This window comes from Halichoerus grypus, chromosome 7 (genome assembly GCF_964656455.1).
Source record: "Halichoerus grypus chromosome 7, mHalGry1.hap1.1, whole genome shotgun sequence".
Taxonomy (NCBI): Eukaryota; Metazoa; Chordata; class Mammalia; order Carnivora; family Phocidae; genus Halichoerus; species Halichoerus grypus.
Genome location: NC_135718.1, coordinates 71762697 through 71780122, shown reverse-complemented (window position 1 = coordinate 71780122; position 17426 = coordinate 71762697).

Genomic DNA, 17426 nt, shown 5'->3' with positions numbered 1-17426 from the left:
TTCACACGTTCCTGTGCCACCTTCGGATTTCCTTTTCCCCATCTTTGCAGACCACCTGTACCAATTCATTTAGCATTTATGTATCTGAACAATTGTACTTCTCAACTTACGATCTATTTTAGGTCTGTCTTAATTCCCAAGCAACATCTAAGAGTCATGGGTTGGGTGTGTTCAGTTATATTTTTTTTAATAAATACATTACAATAAATCAACTCTTTAAAAAATCACTCATCTGCATACCTCCCATGATCAGTGCCCACACGGTGCTTTGGTAATTGCCACCCAAGTGACTCCCATGTCTCTTCAAGAGAGATGCATCCCTTTGAACAATTTAAGAGGAGACCCTTCCGAGATCTTTGAAACATGTAGGATTTACGTGATAGGAAGACAACGTCCATTTATTCTCCTGCATCAACACAGAATGATATTTTTGGCCACAGTGATCCTCATGGAATGTTTTTTGCTTTTTCTGGAAAGCGGATAAATGCCTCCCTTCCCAATTACCACTGAGGATAAGTAGTAAAGAGTGAGGGAGCGTCCAGGGACTTCGGCTCTAGCAGATGTAGACATCTTTTTATTGCCTCAAATGCACTGGGCCAGGCTCACGTTAGTGCTATTTTTAGACTTTCAGATTGACTTGGTGAATCTGGCCTCCTTTTCAACAGATCATATTAATGAACTGCAGATGGGTCCATAATTGATTCCTCTCGATCACGATTTATTTCGCATGCAGGCAAATGTCCTCAATGTCTCCTTGGGGACTAGTCACCTAGTTTCTAAAACCCCCACTCCGTCTGGGAACAGGTTTTCTCTTTGGCTTGGACATCAGAGGAGAGACTATTCTAGATGGATTCAGTGAAGCGCTTGGATGCACGCTTGGCATCCCTGGCGGTTGTGTTGGGAGTTTGGAATCCGGGCGGTTCTGCATTCAGTTACATGACGCTGATACCTATCAGCTTGGTGGATGAGGCAAGGGCTGCATTACTGGATGACATTTAGGAACATTTCTCCCACCTATTAACATACTCACGAGCTCCATTACTCTAGCAGTCTGCCCAAATGATTCCTCTCCTCCCCTGGCCACACCTTGAAGTATCGCTGTACATCTGGGTCTCTGAAGGCATTTTTATTTTATGTTCAACAGACTTTTCCTTAAGAGGCTCGCATTTTTCCCTTTGGCTCCATGTGAGATCTGGGACCAATTGACTCAGGGTGACCAAGCTCTGGCAAGGGGTCAGGGGGTTAGCGTTGTGTTCTCATATAAAATAATGGGAACACGCGTTTGCACACACAACAGTGCAAGGCGTTGTCTGTCCACACCGAGGGGAGGATAGATGAGGCTGACAAACAATTTCTGCTGGGTCAGGCTGGGCGTTTACTCCATGTAACTGATACAGAGAACCAAAGGGACTAATGGAAAGAGAAGACGAGACTTCACCCATGCTCATGTTCCAAACAAACACCTGTCTGTTTTCCGGTGAGTTATGCACTCAAGTTGGGTACATCTCAATCTCGCCAGACAGCTGGATTTATCCCCGCAATATCCAGCTTGGTGCTTTATCCAGGATGCTCGCTTTTCGTCTGGAGTAAGGGTCTCCATCTCACCCAGGAGGCACGTGGTCACAACCATTCCCCATCGGATGCTTGGTACCAGGAGACAATTTATGTGTTCATCTGGATAAATGTGTAATTTGAAAGCTAAAGCTAATGTATAAAACATCATAACTTCATTTTCAGGTCTGACAACTTTTACTATATTATTATCTGCCCTTTGGGTTATTTGAGCTCCTATTCATCATGGAAATCACAGAGAGTTACCTTTTTTATATTAAAGTATAACTGACATATGACATCATTTTAGTTTCAGGTGTAGAGCATAATGATTCGATATTCGTATGTGTTGCAAAATGATCACCACAATAAGGCTAAATAACATCTGTCGCCATACATAATTACAGAATTTTTTTTTCTTGTGATGAGAACTTTTAAGATTTACTCTCTTAACAACTTCCAAATATGCAATACAGTGTTATTAAATATAGTCACCATGCTGTACATGAGATCCCCAGGACTTAAAATAATTTTAACTTTTGGAATTGAGAACTCATGTTGTCCAAATATGTTCTGGGATAGCCTTCAAAAGGGCCAAACCTCAGCTGTCCTACAGGTGACTTGATCTTTTAGAACATCTCCAAGCTGACGGGTTGGACAAAGCACATCAGTAATGGGTCTTGCTGGCTTTGAGATGGAAAGATGAGTGGGAGCTGCGGTCTGAGATCGTTCCGGTCTGCGGACAGTTTGGTCTGCTCTCCTCGGGGAAGGTGCAGACAATGGGAGTGGAAAGATCCACATTCTCCCCATTTTTTCCTTGGGGCTTCCAGCCCAATTCCGATGGCGTTCATTACGACAGAGTCTGCTACCTAAGGAAACGCGGGGTCCCTAGCAAGAAGTGAACAGTTATTTTCATTCATCCTGAATTAAATAATCAGGGTGCCTGGCAGTTAAGTATTACATGACTTTTGGACAAGTGGCCATCAGAAAACCCTGTTTGCTTACCTTAATTCCCTCCAGGCACCAACATATCTGAAATCCTGCAACAAGACTCTGGGAAGTCCCTCGACTCCCCTCATCATCTCTAAACCACGACATTTAGTGGGCTAATGTTTCCTGGTTTGGTACAGTTAGGAAATTTCTAATCTCTGCTGATAAAGGAGTTTACTATTTTTCTAGTGCATGATTCTGAGGGTTTACTGGCTTGAGAATTATAGTTGACTTCAGTAGATCCCAGTTAGGAGGGAGAAGGAGTCATAGTGGAGTGGAGTTTAATCATGGATTTATAAATACTGAATGATAGGCTCAATGCCTAACATTTACCCTTCAAAGATTTTTTTAAAAGATTTTATTTACTTACTTGAGAGAGAGAGAGAGAGAGAGAGAGAGCACAAGTAGGGGGAGCGGCAGAGGGAGAGGGAGAAGCAGACTCCCTGCTGAGCAAGGAGCCCGACACGGGGCTCGATCCCAGGACCCGGAGATCACGATCATGACCTGAGCCGAAGGCAGACACTTAATTGACTGAGTCACCCAGGCGCCCCTATCCCTCAAAGATTTTTTAAAGCCCACAATTGTCTATCATTTATTTGAAACAAATCACACATCCCTCTTTCTGAAAAAGCCTGTCTTCGGGACCCATGCTTCCTTTAATTTGCTATTGGAATTAAGTCCCTTAACCAAGGAGAGGACCCAGTGGGGCTTCTCATGCACATTACATTTTGATTGAAGAATGTCTCATACTGACCCAGGGTCTCCCAACCCCCAGAGGAACCTTGCTGTTTTGGCAGGTCATTCGTCCTTGCCATTTGGGGGATAAAGATGCCGAAGAAGGAAGGAGCAAAGTGCCCATTGCCTCAGGGTTTGTGGATTCTTTCCTTTGAAGACTGGAAGGGGCTTTGCAGATTAGGATCAGCATTCAGAGTGACCTCGCCAAGTCTGGAATTAGGACGAAGGCGTATAGGATTCTGAATTAATTAGACCAAGGTTAAAAATCCCAGTTTGACTCTGGGCAAATTCCTTATATTTGCTGACCCTCAGCTTCTTCATCTGAAAAATGGGACGTAACCATGCCTGCCTCACGGAGTTGCTGTTAGTTAAAATGAAATAAAGAAGGAAAAACCACTTTGCACAGTCTGGAGTATTACCAGAGTCCTGGAATATTCCCAGCAAATGTTGGTTCATTTCCCCTTCACATGCAAAGGAAAAGCGACTTGCCACAAAAGCCAAGTCCCCTTGAGCAGGCCCACAGGGTAAGCTTTGTTTGGGTTGAGGCTGCCAGGAGTGAAACAGCACCCTGACTCTGAAAATGATTATTCAGACCTAAAGCTGCCACCCCAGGTACGGCTGCTTTTTAACCTCTGTGTAGCCCACATCCTGATTATGTTGGTGTTAGGAGTCTGACCTGTCGTTGGGAGGTGGACCGGACCGTCCCCAACATACTCGTGGGGAGCTGTCCAAACAAAGTTGAGAGAGTGGGCTGTGATCCATGGGTGGTCTCTCTGTGCTTGTCCTGTGCCGACAGCAGTAACAATCGATCAGTCAATCAACAAACCAACCGGTAAAATCATGGATGCTTTCGACGTGCTGGACACCGTGGTAAGTGCTTTCCGTCCTGACTCCACAGCAGGACCTCTGCAGGAATACCATGACTCACACATTCTCAGGGAGGCCCTAGGAGTTCTGTGTTGTTTTCATCCCTCACAGATGAGGAAATAGTCCTAGAGAAAGCACTTAATGGTTTACAAAGCATTTTGATAAAGCATATATTTTTTGAGTCTAAAAGCCGTACATAATAGCAGTTGGAAATATGGACAGTAATAGAATTAAAGAAGGAATCCCAGTCGCTCTTCATCCTGGTACTAGGTGAAGCCGCACCACTCATGCCCTTTGGATGGGTTAAAGGATGGAGGTCCGGGTGGTGAGGATACATTTTGGTAACACAGAAACAAGGGCTGCAAGAGACTGGTCTGTAGCCTGTAAGCAGCGCCAGGGCTCACTCCCACTTTCCTGTATTTCTCGATGTCTCTAATTAGCCAGAGAATTTTTGGAAGTCTAAATCTCTCTTGGATTTGCCAGTTTCACTTGCACCTTGGAGGAGGTGTTCGTTCCAAGTGACTGGAGCCGAGGCAGGTGGATCCTGTGAGGGTACGTCTGTCCCTCGGAGGTTTCTAACCTGTGAGCCTCAGGTCCCTGGGGGAGGGGGACTGCCAGAGTCATTTCAGGGGACCTGAGAAGACCTGTGCTGGCCAAGCGTCGCCTGAGGACACTGAATGACTATCGCCTCCCACCCGCGTGAGCTATTATGTGTCAAATTTTATGTAGATGGTTATGGTTAATGAAATGTATATTTGCTTGTAAGCATACCTAAATTCTTTTTTTTTTTTTAAGATTTTATTTATTGAGAGAGAGAGAGAAGCATGAGTGGGGAGCAGTGGGTGAGGGGGACAGAGGGAGAAGCAGGCTCCCCACTGAGCAGGGAGCCCGATGCAAGGCTCAATCCCAGGACCCCAAGATTATGACCTGAGTCGAAGGCAGATGCTTAACCAACTGAGCCACCTAGGCGCCCCAGCATACCTGAATTCTGTATGGACTTTTGTCATTTTGTATTTTCTTAATCAAGAAATATTAAACATGCAACCATTATCATGTGAGAGTCTGCCACATTTGGGGGGTTTACAAAGGCGTGTACAAAGGGGTCCTCATATTGAGAGTATGGGAACTGCTGATACAGAGGAGACCCAAGGCCAATATGGCGACAAACCACTGAAACCCTAGGCCCAGCAGGGCAGATGCCCGCATCCTGCGTGGGGGACGCATAGCAAGAAGACAGTAGGAATAAGGAGGGACTTCTATGTAATGAGGCCTGGGAACAGCCCACTCATTTATGGAGTCTGTGGTTTGGCATCTTGTTTATGAAATACCCACTTGTTTGTTGATTTTTAAAATGCACTTGTATCGGGGTGCCTGAGTGGCTGATCATTGTGGTAGACACCAGGCTCCTTTGGACACCCTATCCCAGCTTCCGGTGTGCAAAGCATCGGGCTCCCTGCTCATCGGGGAGTCTGCTTCTCCCTCTCCCCATGCTCCTCCCCCTGCTTGTGTGCTCTCTCTCTCTCAAATAAATAAATAAAATCTATAAAATAAAATGCACTTTTATCTAAACTCACTTTCATGCTGCGTAGACCCAGTCTGTTTGGACAGCTAGCCCAAGAGAAATGGAGGCGCTGACTTATTTTGTGCCTCTGACCACCTTTCAGAGGGAAAAAAAATGATATTATCTAATGTGATGGTGGGAAGAAGCCCCCCATGTCCTTTCTCAGGGCGAGGAGAGAGGCCACCATTGAGTGTCAGGGCACCACAATGCATCTCCCTGTGGGGTGTGGCCCCCCGCGGCACCGTCTCGCCTGTCACCTGGGACCCTTCCTTTCTGTCATATAGTTTCAGGTTCCAGGCCTAGTTTCTCTGCCAGATTTTAGGCTTTCTACATACAGGCTGTGACTGCCTCGCCTTCTTTCCTGGGTCCAGCCCAGGACATGTTCAAAAATATTTGTTGAATGAATAAATCAGTGAGTAAATGAATATATGAATAATTAAGTATGACTTTGACTTTACAAGTTAGAGATTGAAAAAGTTTTAAGGAGATTTTAAAGTCCGAATCACTACTTACTAAATATGCCTATTCAGGGACGCCTGGGTGGCTCAGTTGTTAAGCATTTGGCTTCGGCTCAGGTCATGATCCCAGGGTCCTGGGATCGAGCCCTGCGTCAGGCTCCCTGCTCAGCAGTGAGTCTGTTTCTCCCTCTCCCTCTACCTGCCACTCCTCCTGCTTGTGCTCTCTCTCTCTGAAAAATAAATAAATAAAATTAAATAAATATGCCTATTCAGTTTTTTTCCTTTTTATTGCCTGCAAGGATTTATAGAGGGTCAGAGTGTTAAATGAAAAATCTTATTCCCCGCCCCCTCTTAATTATAGAAACAACATATGCTCATTGTAAAAAAATAAATTAAGGAGGTAAGGAAAAGGCTAACTGTCCTTCATAATCACACCTCCGTGTGTCTCCGAGAGCACATCTTTTCAGACTGCCCTGGGTGTGTTCTGCATGGTTTCCACGGAGCCCCCAGACTCTTCCTCTGCCCTGCTCTGTGCCCAGGAGGCTGACCCACTGTGGCCGACACCAGGCTCCTTTGCACACCCTATCCCAGCTTCCGGTTACGTTCAGCCGGTGGGAGGCACTGGCCAGAGTGAAGCCTGTGGAAGGAAGAGAAGTCGGAACACTGCTCCTTCCCCACAACCACCCCATGGTCAACTGTCCTTCCGGACTTCGGTGTTTACCTCCGGCCTCTCCCGCATGGCTCTGGTCCTAACCAGGGCCGGGACACACGGTCCTCTCCTTGTTCTTCCTGCTCACGGGGTCATGATGGCTTCTCACCACTGCTGGTCTCGGTGTCCCCATCCTGCTTGTTCACTCCGCTGTCCACAGCTCTTGAATTGGTCCCTTCGCTAAAGCTCTTTATAGGAACACACAGGATGGAGGCTGCTTCTGTCCTGATTAAAACAATACCCACCTGTATTTACATACATGGCGTTGTGCTATACATTTCTATCTGGGTCCCTGCTTTTAAAGTTAACAATACTCTGCGATAGGAATCTTTTAATGCCAGTAGATACAATTATGTTTCCTCATTATTCTATTTGTTAGGATTTTCAATAGGATCTAATTAAATCCCACAAATATTTATTGAGTGCTGTACCTGCCCTTAACGGGGGGTACAGCACTCTGTGGGCCTTAAAACAAAATAACTGGGTGGGAAGTAAGAGGTGTCATACAGGAGATTCTAGCTAAGAGTCATGAGTTCAAAGGAGAGAGTGTGGGTCATGCGGAAGGGCTTGTTGGAGGAGGCAGTACTGTGATAGCCGGTGTGTGTGCGTGTGTGTGTGCGTGTGCGCGCGCGTGTGTGCGTGTGTGTGCGTGCGCGCGTGTGTGTGTGCGTGTGCATGTGTGTGTGAAGACTTAAATCAAAAGTAGCGGGAGCCTGGAAGACACCCCGGGCAGAGAGCATGGCAAGCCCCAAGGCCCAGAGCTGAGGACTTATGAGGTTTTTTGAGCTGTGAAGAGCCTGGTTCAGCTGAGCAGAATGGAATGTTCTTCCAGGGTACTTTATTCATCTCACCTCTTTTTCTGTTTTTTCTTTGAAGATTTATTTATTTATTTTAGAGAGAGAGTGCACATGCAGGGGGGACGGGCAGAGGGAGAGAGAAACTTAAGCAGACTCTGCACTCAGCGCAGAGCCCGACGCGGAGCTCGATCTCACAACCCTGAGATCATGACCTGAGCCAAAATCAGGAGTCAGACGCTTAACCGACTGCGCCACCTTTAAAACAATTCATCTCACCTTTAAAGCAATTTTCTGCAATGGGTATCATTTTTGTCTCCCTTCTAGATTATCATCTCTTCGAGGCCAAGGACCATCCTTCACATCCTTTTATAGACCATATACTTAGAATAGGGTAGGGATTCCCAGTAAAGGTTTGTTCAGTGAATCCGAATAGATAACCCTCTGATGGGAACGGAAATTCGTTGTCAGATCGTGATGGGTCTTGAGGCTGAGTGGTTTGTGGGAAATGCTCTGGACTTGCCACCTGCTGGTCAATGTCCCCTCTCTCTTTTCGGACACTTCTTGCTCTTTCAGGCTTAACTGGAATCATAGATATGAAAATGCTTTCTGGACAGGGACACTATCTCCTGAGCAGATAGGTCCCATTTTCCCATCTATTCATTCTTCTACTTGTGGGTCAGAAGCCCTGACTCATGTTAACCAGAGAAACAGACTGCACGTGGTTCTGCAGAATCAGGCTGGTCTTTGAAACAGAGAGCAAAACAAGAACTGAGTTTGGCTTTTCTCCCAATATGAAAAGTCCCGAAGATCTCTCTTTTCCCACCCCCTTCTCCTCTGGCCGACACAAGAAAAGCCAGAGAGCGCCAACTTTTGCCCAGGCGCTCTGTTTCTCCTCTCTTCTCCACATCCTGCCTCTGGGGCTTGGTCAAGGCTGAAGGCATTGATTGTCGGGCAAGGGAATACAACAAAGACCGGGAGATTTATACAGCACTTGAGAATGCAGCGAGGGGGCTGTTGGGTGATGATGGTGTGCAGCAACCACAGTTACGAAACAGAAGAAGAGATGAGTGTGGGCATGGACATGCGCTCCGCCATGCTCGGGCTGTGTGTGAGCCTTTGCTATGAGGCAGCTCGCCCTTGCATGGCTCAGGGATTCACCGAAGTTTATTCTTTTTCTCCCTACACATGAGTACTCTACCTTTTCTATTCCAGACTCTGTTGGGACAGAAGTTTATATTTCTTTGGGAACGATTATCTAGTCATATCTTATAAAATACAAATTCCCTTAGAAGCGTGTAGCACTTTGGATGTAGCTGGGGAGAATTATCCGTTACCTCTTCATCTCCAATCCCTAAAACAAAACAATATGAAACAAAAAAACCAAAACTTGAACGTCTGGCTCCCATTCTGAAACCAGTTGTTCGGTAGGCTCATCTGTCAAGAAATGCACAGCTACGTAGATGAATGGCCCTCCCAAAGCCTGTAATATGCTCCTCAGGGAGGAGAGGCGCTTCGAACGAAACCAGTTTGCACCCATGGACCCTCGGGGTGTCCTGTTATGATGGTCTTGTAAACATCTAGGAGAACCTGTTGACTGTTGAAAATCCAGATTCTAAATACTATTTACTCCTGAATAATTTGTAATTCCTTTCCCAGCTCAAATAACTATAAACTCCTACAAAGTGCTTTATAAACACTCCGAGTATTACAAAAGTCCTTTGAGCTCCACGTGATTATCTCCATTTGGCAGTCGAGTAAACTGAGTCACAAAAGTTGAAAGATCTGCTCAAAGCTTTGCCAGGAGCAAAGACAGGGCAGGGCCAGAACTCAGACATCCTGGCTCCTGGGCTGGTGAGCGGTTCCACAGAACGTGCTGGGATCGGCCACGTCCAGGCTCCTGACCTCTCGGGGTCCCACCATGCCACGGCCTTCTGTTAACCCGTCGTCTAGGACTGGCCGAGGTTCCCTGGCCCCTGAGATACCACTGTCCAGAGGCAAAGGCTCTGCTTTGGAAAAGGCCATCAAAACATGTGTCCAAGAGCCACCTGTGTCCTTTCGTCCCCAGCAGCCTGGTCTGCCGATTCTCGATGCCTGCTTATAAGGGCCCACAGACGAATCAACAGAGAGAGCAGCAAGACATTGGTTTTCTGCTTTTCCTGAAAAGCTGAAAGTAGCTGGGACTCGTGGGGTGTAGTAAACATTTCCTGGTTTGGGGCTGTCCTGCATTTAAACCCACTTATTCTTAGGCTCCACCATCCACCAGGGTAACAGAAAAGGATGGTTACGTGCTCTCCTAGATCCCTGGCACTAGGGTGTGGGCACAGGACCCAAGCTGGGCCAGCTGACAGCGCTGCCTGGGACTCAAGTGAGTGATAGGAAGAGTGGGCTTCGCCGGGTGGCTGGCGGAGATCCCCGCATCCCATGCCCATCAGGTGCCGCAGGGTCAGCAGGGTGGCCAGGGTCCCGAGGAGGCAGCTTTACCATCAGATTGCTCCTGTCTGTGACCTTGGCTGTGGTTAAAACTGTTGTCCCGGGTGTGCTTGGCTTCCCGCTCATTTCTGGAAACCTCGGGATTGTTTGTGAGTTAGCAGTTTTCCTTCCAACAAATTTCTTCCTGAAGTACACCAGAGTCAAGAGTTTTGTTTGTAGCTGGCTGGGACCAAGTTGCAGAATGAGAGAGGTTTCTCTTTTCCTTTCTCCCTCCCGTTGAGAGATGGGTTCTAAGACTCCGATGAGACTAGGGGTACAGCGGAGACAATAAACATGGCACGATATGGAAAGGCTCGAAAGGTCAGGAGCTGATGTTTGAGGGTGATCTAGCTCATTCTTCTCCGGCAGCGCTGATCCCACATCAGCGATGTTGGCTGGTGCATTGTGACCACTCTCCCTGCCATCAGCATGACCAACGTCGTCACCAGCACTACAGCCTCTGACACTCTAACGGTAAAGGTCGTGACTTAGAACAGCATCGACGTGTACCCATCTCCTGTCTCCCCCTAAGCTCCTCTCAGCAGGTTGCTCCCCATCCAGGGTCCCGATGCAACCTGTGTGTGGAGTTGAGGGAGGGCTGCCCACAGCGGTGTGTGGGGAGTGAAGAACACGTCTGCCCGGAGCCCTGCATGCTTTTGCCTTTCCCGCTGCTTGGGGATGTGAGGATGCTGTCCGGGGCATCTGGGAATCTCAGGAAACAGTGTTTTCACCTATGTCAGTGGCAGTGAGCAAAATGCCTCTTATTGACTCATAGAAGAAGATCACAGAATAAAAGATAGTATTTGTTGAGTGCTTTTTATGGAGAATCTCATTTGGTCTTCCTAATATCCCTATGAGGAAGGTGCTATTGTTATCCTTAATTTACAGGTAAGACAACTGAGGCACAGAGGTGAGGTGACTCGCCGGGGACTCTTTACTACTGTGCATTGGGCAGGTGCCTGCATGCTATGGGGGTGGCTTCCAAAGCCAACTCTTTCTCACAATTCCATGGAAAGATCATAAAAATATAGATTTCCAGGGTCCACACCCAGAGATTTTAATTCAGCAAATCTTGGGAGGGTGAGGGATGGGGCTTGGAGATTCAGCTGCTACCACGCATCCCAAATGATTCTGAAGGAATCTGTCTCTGGGCAGGTATCGGGCAGCGATTGGCTGACACAAGAGCATACGCGGCCACTCCCCTTTCCACGTGCTCGGCAGAGAATGCTTCTTGATCACTGTCCTGTTTCCTGACTTGGCCTCGGAGTCCTTCCCAATGCAGGTAGTGACTAGCAATCACGAGGAGGTGGCTTCAAGACAAAATCAATTTGTCATCTTCAGCCTACAGGATGCAGGAGGAGGACTGAAGAAGCTGGGTTTTTATCACAGGCCACTAACTCAACAAAAAAGGAAAATAATGGGCTATTTCCGTGCCTCAGGTTTCTTTCTGCTCTGTCACAGGGAGATGTTAGAGAACCTTTCATTTTTAGCCCGGAGAGGGTGGATTCTTATCTCTAAATTGCTCTATTAGTTTAAGGTTATGCTAGCTACTTTAACATTTTATGACATTTTATAACATATTATAACTGTCATCGAAACTCTTCCGTGTTTGATTTTTTTTTTTAAGTCCTCCAAATGACCAGCTTCTACTCCATGGATTGGATTAGTTTGCATATGTTGGATCTATTTGTTAGGATGGCTCTAAACACCACATCAACTGTTTGATCAGCAGCAGGACACGTGGAAGGGGTTCTGTCCCATCCACTCCTCAAGGCTCCAGGCTGATGGAGGCTCTGCCATCCTCAATGCGTGGCTTCCAAGATCATTCACGCTACGTGTTCACATCTAGGAGATAGACAGGAATGAAAGACAGTGGAGAATTGCCCAGAAACGTTTAAAGAGCATTGGTTGGAAGTCAAAGTCCATTGGCCAGAATCGGTCACATGGCCATACTCCACCGCAAGGGAGGCTGGGAAATGGAGGCTTGCTTGCCCAGGAGGAGAGGGAAGTGGGTTTGGTGAACAGCTAGCTAGAGTCCCCTTGGGAGACACGAGGGGCTGTAGGTGTACCCAGAAGGAGTGACTGAGGACCACACAATCCAGAGTGGGTGGTGCTTGGGCCAGTGGTATCTAATTTTGTCACTGCTGAGTTGTCCCCCTGTTGGACAATTAAAATACATTCAATGGGACAATTTTCAAATTTTCAGTAGTAAAAAAGCCCCAAACCAAACAAAAAAACAAAAACAATGAATACTTTAGAATTTTCCCCATCATTTTAACAGTCTTTTGTGACTTTTTTGGATTTCTTTATATATGTATAATTTTAGAAATGCTTGTCTGGCTTACCTCGTGGTTTTGCTCATTAGCTCTTTGTCTCCCAAACTGTTTCCTTGGACTCTAAGGGAAACCTATCCAAATTTGTGCCGGCCTTCTCCATATTCTGAAATATTCCTCCAAGACTGGAGGAATGCACTAACATTTCTGGCTCTGAACAAAAATGTTGGCCTGGGTCCTCTTTCTTGAAAGTCCTTATCCCTGGGTCTGAAAGGGGCAGGCTCTGGGCTTAGACCCCAGCACGCCCCTCCCCGGTGGTGGGTCCTCTGCAAGTGTATTAACATCCTCACACCTCGGGGCGCCTGGGTGGCTCAGTCGTTAAGCGTCTGCCTTCGGCTCAGGTCATGATCTCAGGGTCTTGGGATCGAGCCCCGCATCGGGCTCCCTGCTCCGCGGGAAGCCTGCTTCTCCCTCTCCCACTCCCCCTGCTTGTGTTCCCTCTCTCGCTGTGTCTCCCTCTGTCAAATAAATAAATAAAATCTTTAAAAAAAAAACAAAAACAAAACATCCTCACACCTCATCATTCCATTCACCCATGAGGATAGAGATACCCACCTCACAGGACTGTGGCGGGTTGTAGGGGAGCATGAAAACTACTACTGTTAACTCCAGAGGCAATGAGCCACCCACTGGAGTTCAGCTATGTCGGGCTGTGTGGGTAAAGTTTACACCTATGGATAAGCATCTAAACATTTAAGCTCAGAACAAAGATGTGGTCGGGGGATGCCCTCCCATGGGCCCAACTCAGAGGTGTCTCCCAGAGTTCTCCCTTGAAACAAACCCTGCGTGCTCTCCAACCAACCCTCACTGCGCCGTGACTCAGTTTCCCCGATAAAAGGGGGATACGATGACGGTTCTAAACTCGTTTGCAAAACACGTTGAGAGCCTTGAAATAAAGGTGGTATTTAGTGTGAGTTCAAAGAGTTATGTGATTATTTTATTGCCTCTTTTATTCCTGAGATTTTTCTGTTTGCTTGGCTTACAAACCCAAGCCAGAGCCATAAAATCACTTTTATGCAAGCGCCTCTCACACACATCATGTACCAACTGCACATTTCAATCAATGCATAAAGCGCTCAGGAGGGTGGGGGTGGAGACGAGCAGAACAAGGACACCAGCAGTTTCTGCCTAATGGAGGCCATTACTATACACTGTTGCTGAAACTCTTCCACGCTCAATTTTTTTTTTTTTTTTTTTTTTTTAGCGACCGCATGACCCATGAATTGGAGTAGCTTGCACATGTTGGATCTGTTAGTTAGGATGGCCCCAAACACCAAGTCAATTGTGTTTCTCAACCCCTTGTTCTTTCTTGTGGGGTCAGTCTATGACTCGCCACATTCTGTTCGGAGTCCCATGACCCCAAAGCAGAGGATGAAAGAAGCTTCGAGCTGGTGTAACTGACCCAGGGTGGGAATCCCCTCTACAGGGCCCCAGGCGGGGGGTAGCAAGGCCTTTGCTGGCAAACCCGGGGCCCACCCTCCCTGTTTGGGGAGGCATCCCATTCTATCGTTGGGTGGATCTGGTCGTAAAATGCTCTTCCTAAAGGTGAACAGACGTGTTGGCTATGCTCAGGTAAGTCCCAGGGAGCACTGGTTTCCCATGCTGGCCGTGGAAGCTGGCAGCAGGAAAGGCTCAGAAAACTCTGGTCGTCCCAGGCCTCTTTGAGCTCCTGAGCAGGAAGAAAAGACGCACCAGACCCAGGGGTTATTTCTGTTTCGGTTCTTCCTCTGCTCGGTTTTACAGACCATGGCAAGTGGCGGCCCACTTAGATGAGTCAAAGCTTAGGATTAATTTATAGGGATTGACTCTTCAGGGACAGCATTTTTGCTGCTATTCTCCTTCTGTGCCTTCCACTTTTGGTCCAGGTAAGGAACAACAGGCCACCATATTATGCAAGAACAGGCAAGCCACTTCGGCCTCTGGCTCCATCAGCAGGAGCTTAAAGTGAATGATCTATTCTTCAAATTCACTGAGTAAATCATTTATTCAGTTGCCATTCAATAAACCCCTCTTGTGTAAACAGCCCTTCCCAAGACAAGGGAATTCAGATCCTTACGCTTGAGAAACTTACATACTCCTTAGAGAGATGGGAAATTTTACCTGGACAGGCTCGCTGTTCACCTCACCCCAGGAAATCCCATCCTAGGATACTGGATGGAGCCGTGGTCTTTGGGGTCTATCTTCTATTTCCCTCTATTGGTCTCTCTCTCTGTCTCTCTGTCTCTGTTTCTGTCTCTCTCTCTCACACACACACACACACTGGAAAACAACTTTCTTTTACCTGGCAGCCACCTTACCCCATGGACCATGGAGAATGAGAGCAAAATGTGAGCAGGTGTGAAAGTGCCAGGCAAACAACCTGATTCTGAGGGAGATCCAAGTCAGGGACAGCTGGTTCTGGAGTCAAACAGGGGTGACCCAAACCCTGCGCTTGGTGGTTGGATGCTTTGTAGGGAGCCCATGATAAATGCTCTGTAAATTTTTATGGAATAAATGAATAAGTGAATGAGTGCATGAATGTGGAATCCACCCCTGTCTCTACATGGTCCCAAAGTATTACTCATCTTCATTTTCATTCTTCTGTGCTGAATGCTCTAGCCTAGATGGTTCAGGGAAAGGGATTTTTAAAGCCAAACAATTCTAGAGATAGCTCTTGCCAAATGTCAGCCCTGGGCACACACTTAGACCCTTTTCTTCAAAGAGATTTTATAGAGCAGAGAATTCTAGAACCAAGGTCTTGTGGGATTCTCTTTCTTTTAATCTCTCAACAAAGATAGGCAGAGGAATTTATTATTATCCACTTAAGTTGATAGGTGTCCCAGAAAATCCAGCGGTGAGTGCGCTCATGTTTAGGTTGTTCCTTTTAATGTGAACCCAAAGCACTTGGGAAAAGATTTATATTCATAGCGTCCAAGTGAGGCAAGCAGAGGTCAAGAATTACTATCGCATTTAACAGATGGAAAATCTAAGGCTCTCATTCATGGAGCAAGTCAGGAACACAGAGCTCAGGAGAGAAGCCATCTCTCCGTGCCCACACAAGTGGCTGAGTTACTGTATGAAGGTCTGCTGTCACATGCTCTTGGGATATGCCTCCTGAAGCCAGCCTTCCTTGGTCAGTGCTCCTGCAGGAGCTGCATGGAGGGGATGTGTCCAAAAGTATTCATGTCTTTGTCCATGTCTTTCTAAGGGTCTGGGAGGGGAAGAGGATGACTCTCCTTCCAGTGTGGCCTCCAAGCATCATGCCACCACTGCCCAGAGCCTCTGGACCACCCATGATTATCACACAATCTTTGTCCTTGCTGTCATCCTCTTGGACCACCAACTCATACCCCCAGCGAGAGCCACGTCTAGGTCACTCTTCCACTCTGGGTGTCCTGGGAAATCTCAGTGCCAGTTCATAGTTCAACCACTCACTTTCCTCCTGCATTTTCTTGGTCATACGTGTGGCTATGCCTTGGATCTTAAGGTCACTCAGAACTGTTTCACTTCAGAAATTCCGGACTCAGAGGACTCCCTCTCCGACTACAGACTTTCTCTGCTGTTGCCACTTGCCAGGAGCTCTTTCTGGCCTCGTTCACCTCCCTCTCCACTCTAGACCATGTTCTGTCCATTTTACAACTGCTCCTTGAGCACATGGAACCCCTTCCCACAGCTCCTTGATTCTTTGCTGAACATCCTTGGAGCTCTGATTGCTCCAAGATGTATCTGCAACCAGTCATATTTCCTGAGCTTCAAACCCTGATGTCCAACTGCCCACTAGACACACAGCTCCACTGGGACAACTCATGAGCACCGAAAACTCAATACATTGAAAATGAATTCATCATTTTCTCCCCAAACTTGTTCTTTTTTTTTTTTTTAAGATGTATTTATTTATTTGAGAGAGACAGAGAGAGAGAAAGAGAGCAAGTGCGGGGCAGAGCAGAGGGAGAGGGGAGAGAGAATCTCAAGCAGACTCTTTGCTGAGCATAGAACCCGACGTGGGGCTCGATCTCATGACCCTGAGATCATGCATGACCTGAGCAGAAATCAAGAGCTGGTCCCTCAACCTACTGAGCCACCCAGGTGCCCCCCCCAAAACTTGCTCTTCTCCCATGTTCCCTTTCTGACCATGATGGTGCCACCACCCACCCAGGTAGTCATTCAAACCCAAGACTGGGCATCGTCCTCGGCAAGCTCATCTCCCTTAGTCCCCCTCCAATCGGCTGTCCAGGGACATCTCCGTTTGACCATTTCTGTCTCTCCACTGTCTTCTGTGGTTCTTCGTGGTCCCGGCCACTGGTCTCCCTCATTGGGATCATGTCAACCTCCCCTCCCCCACCCCGAGCTCACTTTGCTCTCTAGGCTTCTTCCTTCTAACTCCACATCCAAACTGCAGCAAGAGAGATGCTTCTAAAACACAGATCTGATCATTCTCCTCCTCAAACTGTGCAGGGCCTTCCTGTGGCCTTGGGATAAAATTCACACGTTGCTAGGTCCCCGTCCTCCTCCCACTCCCTCTGCAGTCCGGCCTCTCCCTGCACTCCGGCCTCACCAACCCACTTCCTGTCCCTTCTGTGCTTTTGGCTCTGCTGCCTGGGAACTTTGTACACGCTGTTCCCTCTGCCTGAAATGTGACCCCTTCCCCACCTCACCCTCATCCACTCTGGCTTGGATAACCCCATACTCTCTGCGTGTCTCAGCCCAAAAGTCACCTTCCACAGAAAGCCTTTCCTGACCCTCAAATCCAGGGTAGATTCCCCACCTGGGTTCCCACAGCACCATGTCACTCCCCACCAGAGCCCCAGCATTGTCATCTAGCTGTCAGCCAACACGTCCTAAGCACTTGCTCCGTGTTAGGCTATTTCTCAAGGCTTTACTCATTATCAAGTTCAATCATCCCTATAGCCCTACGAAGAAGATGCCATTATTATCCCATTTTACAGAAGAGACAAAGGTGAGAGCGGTCACACACAT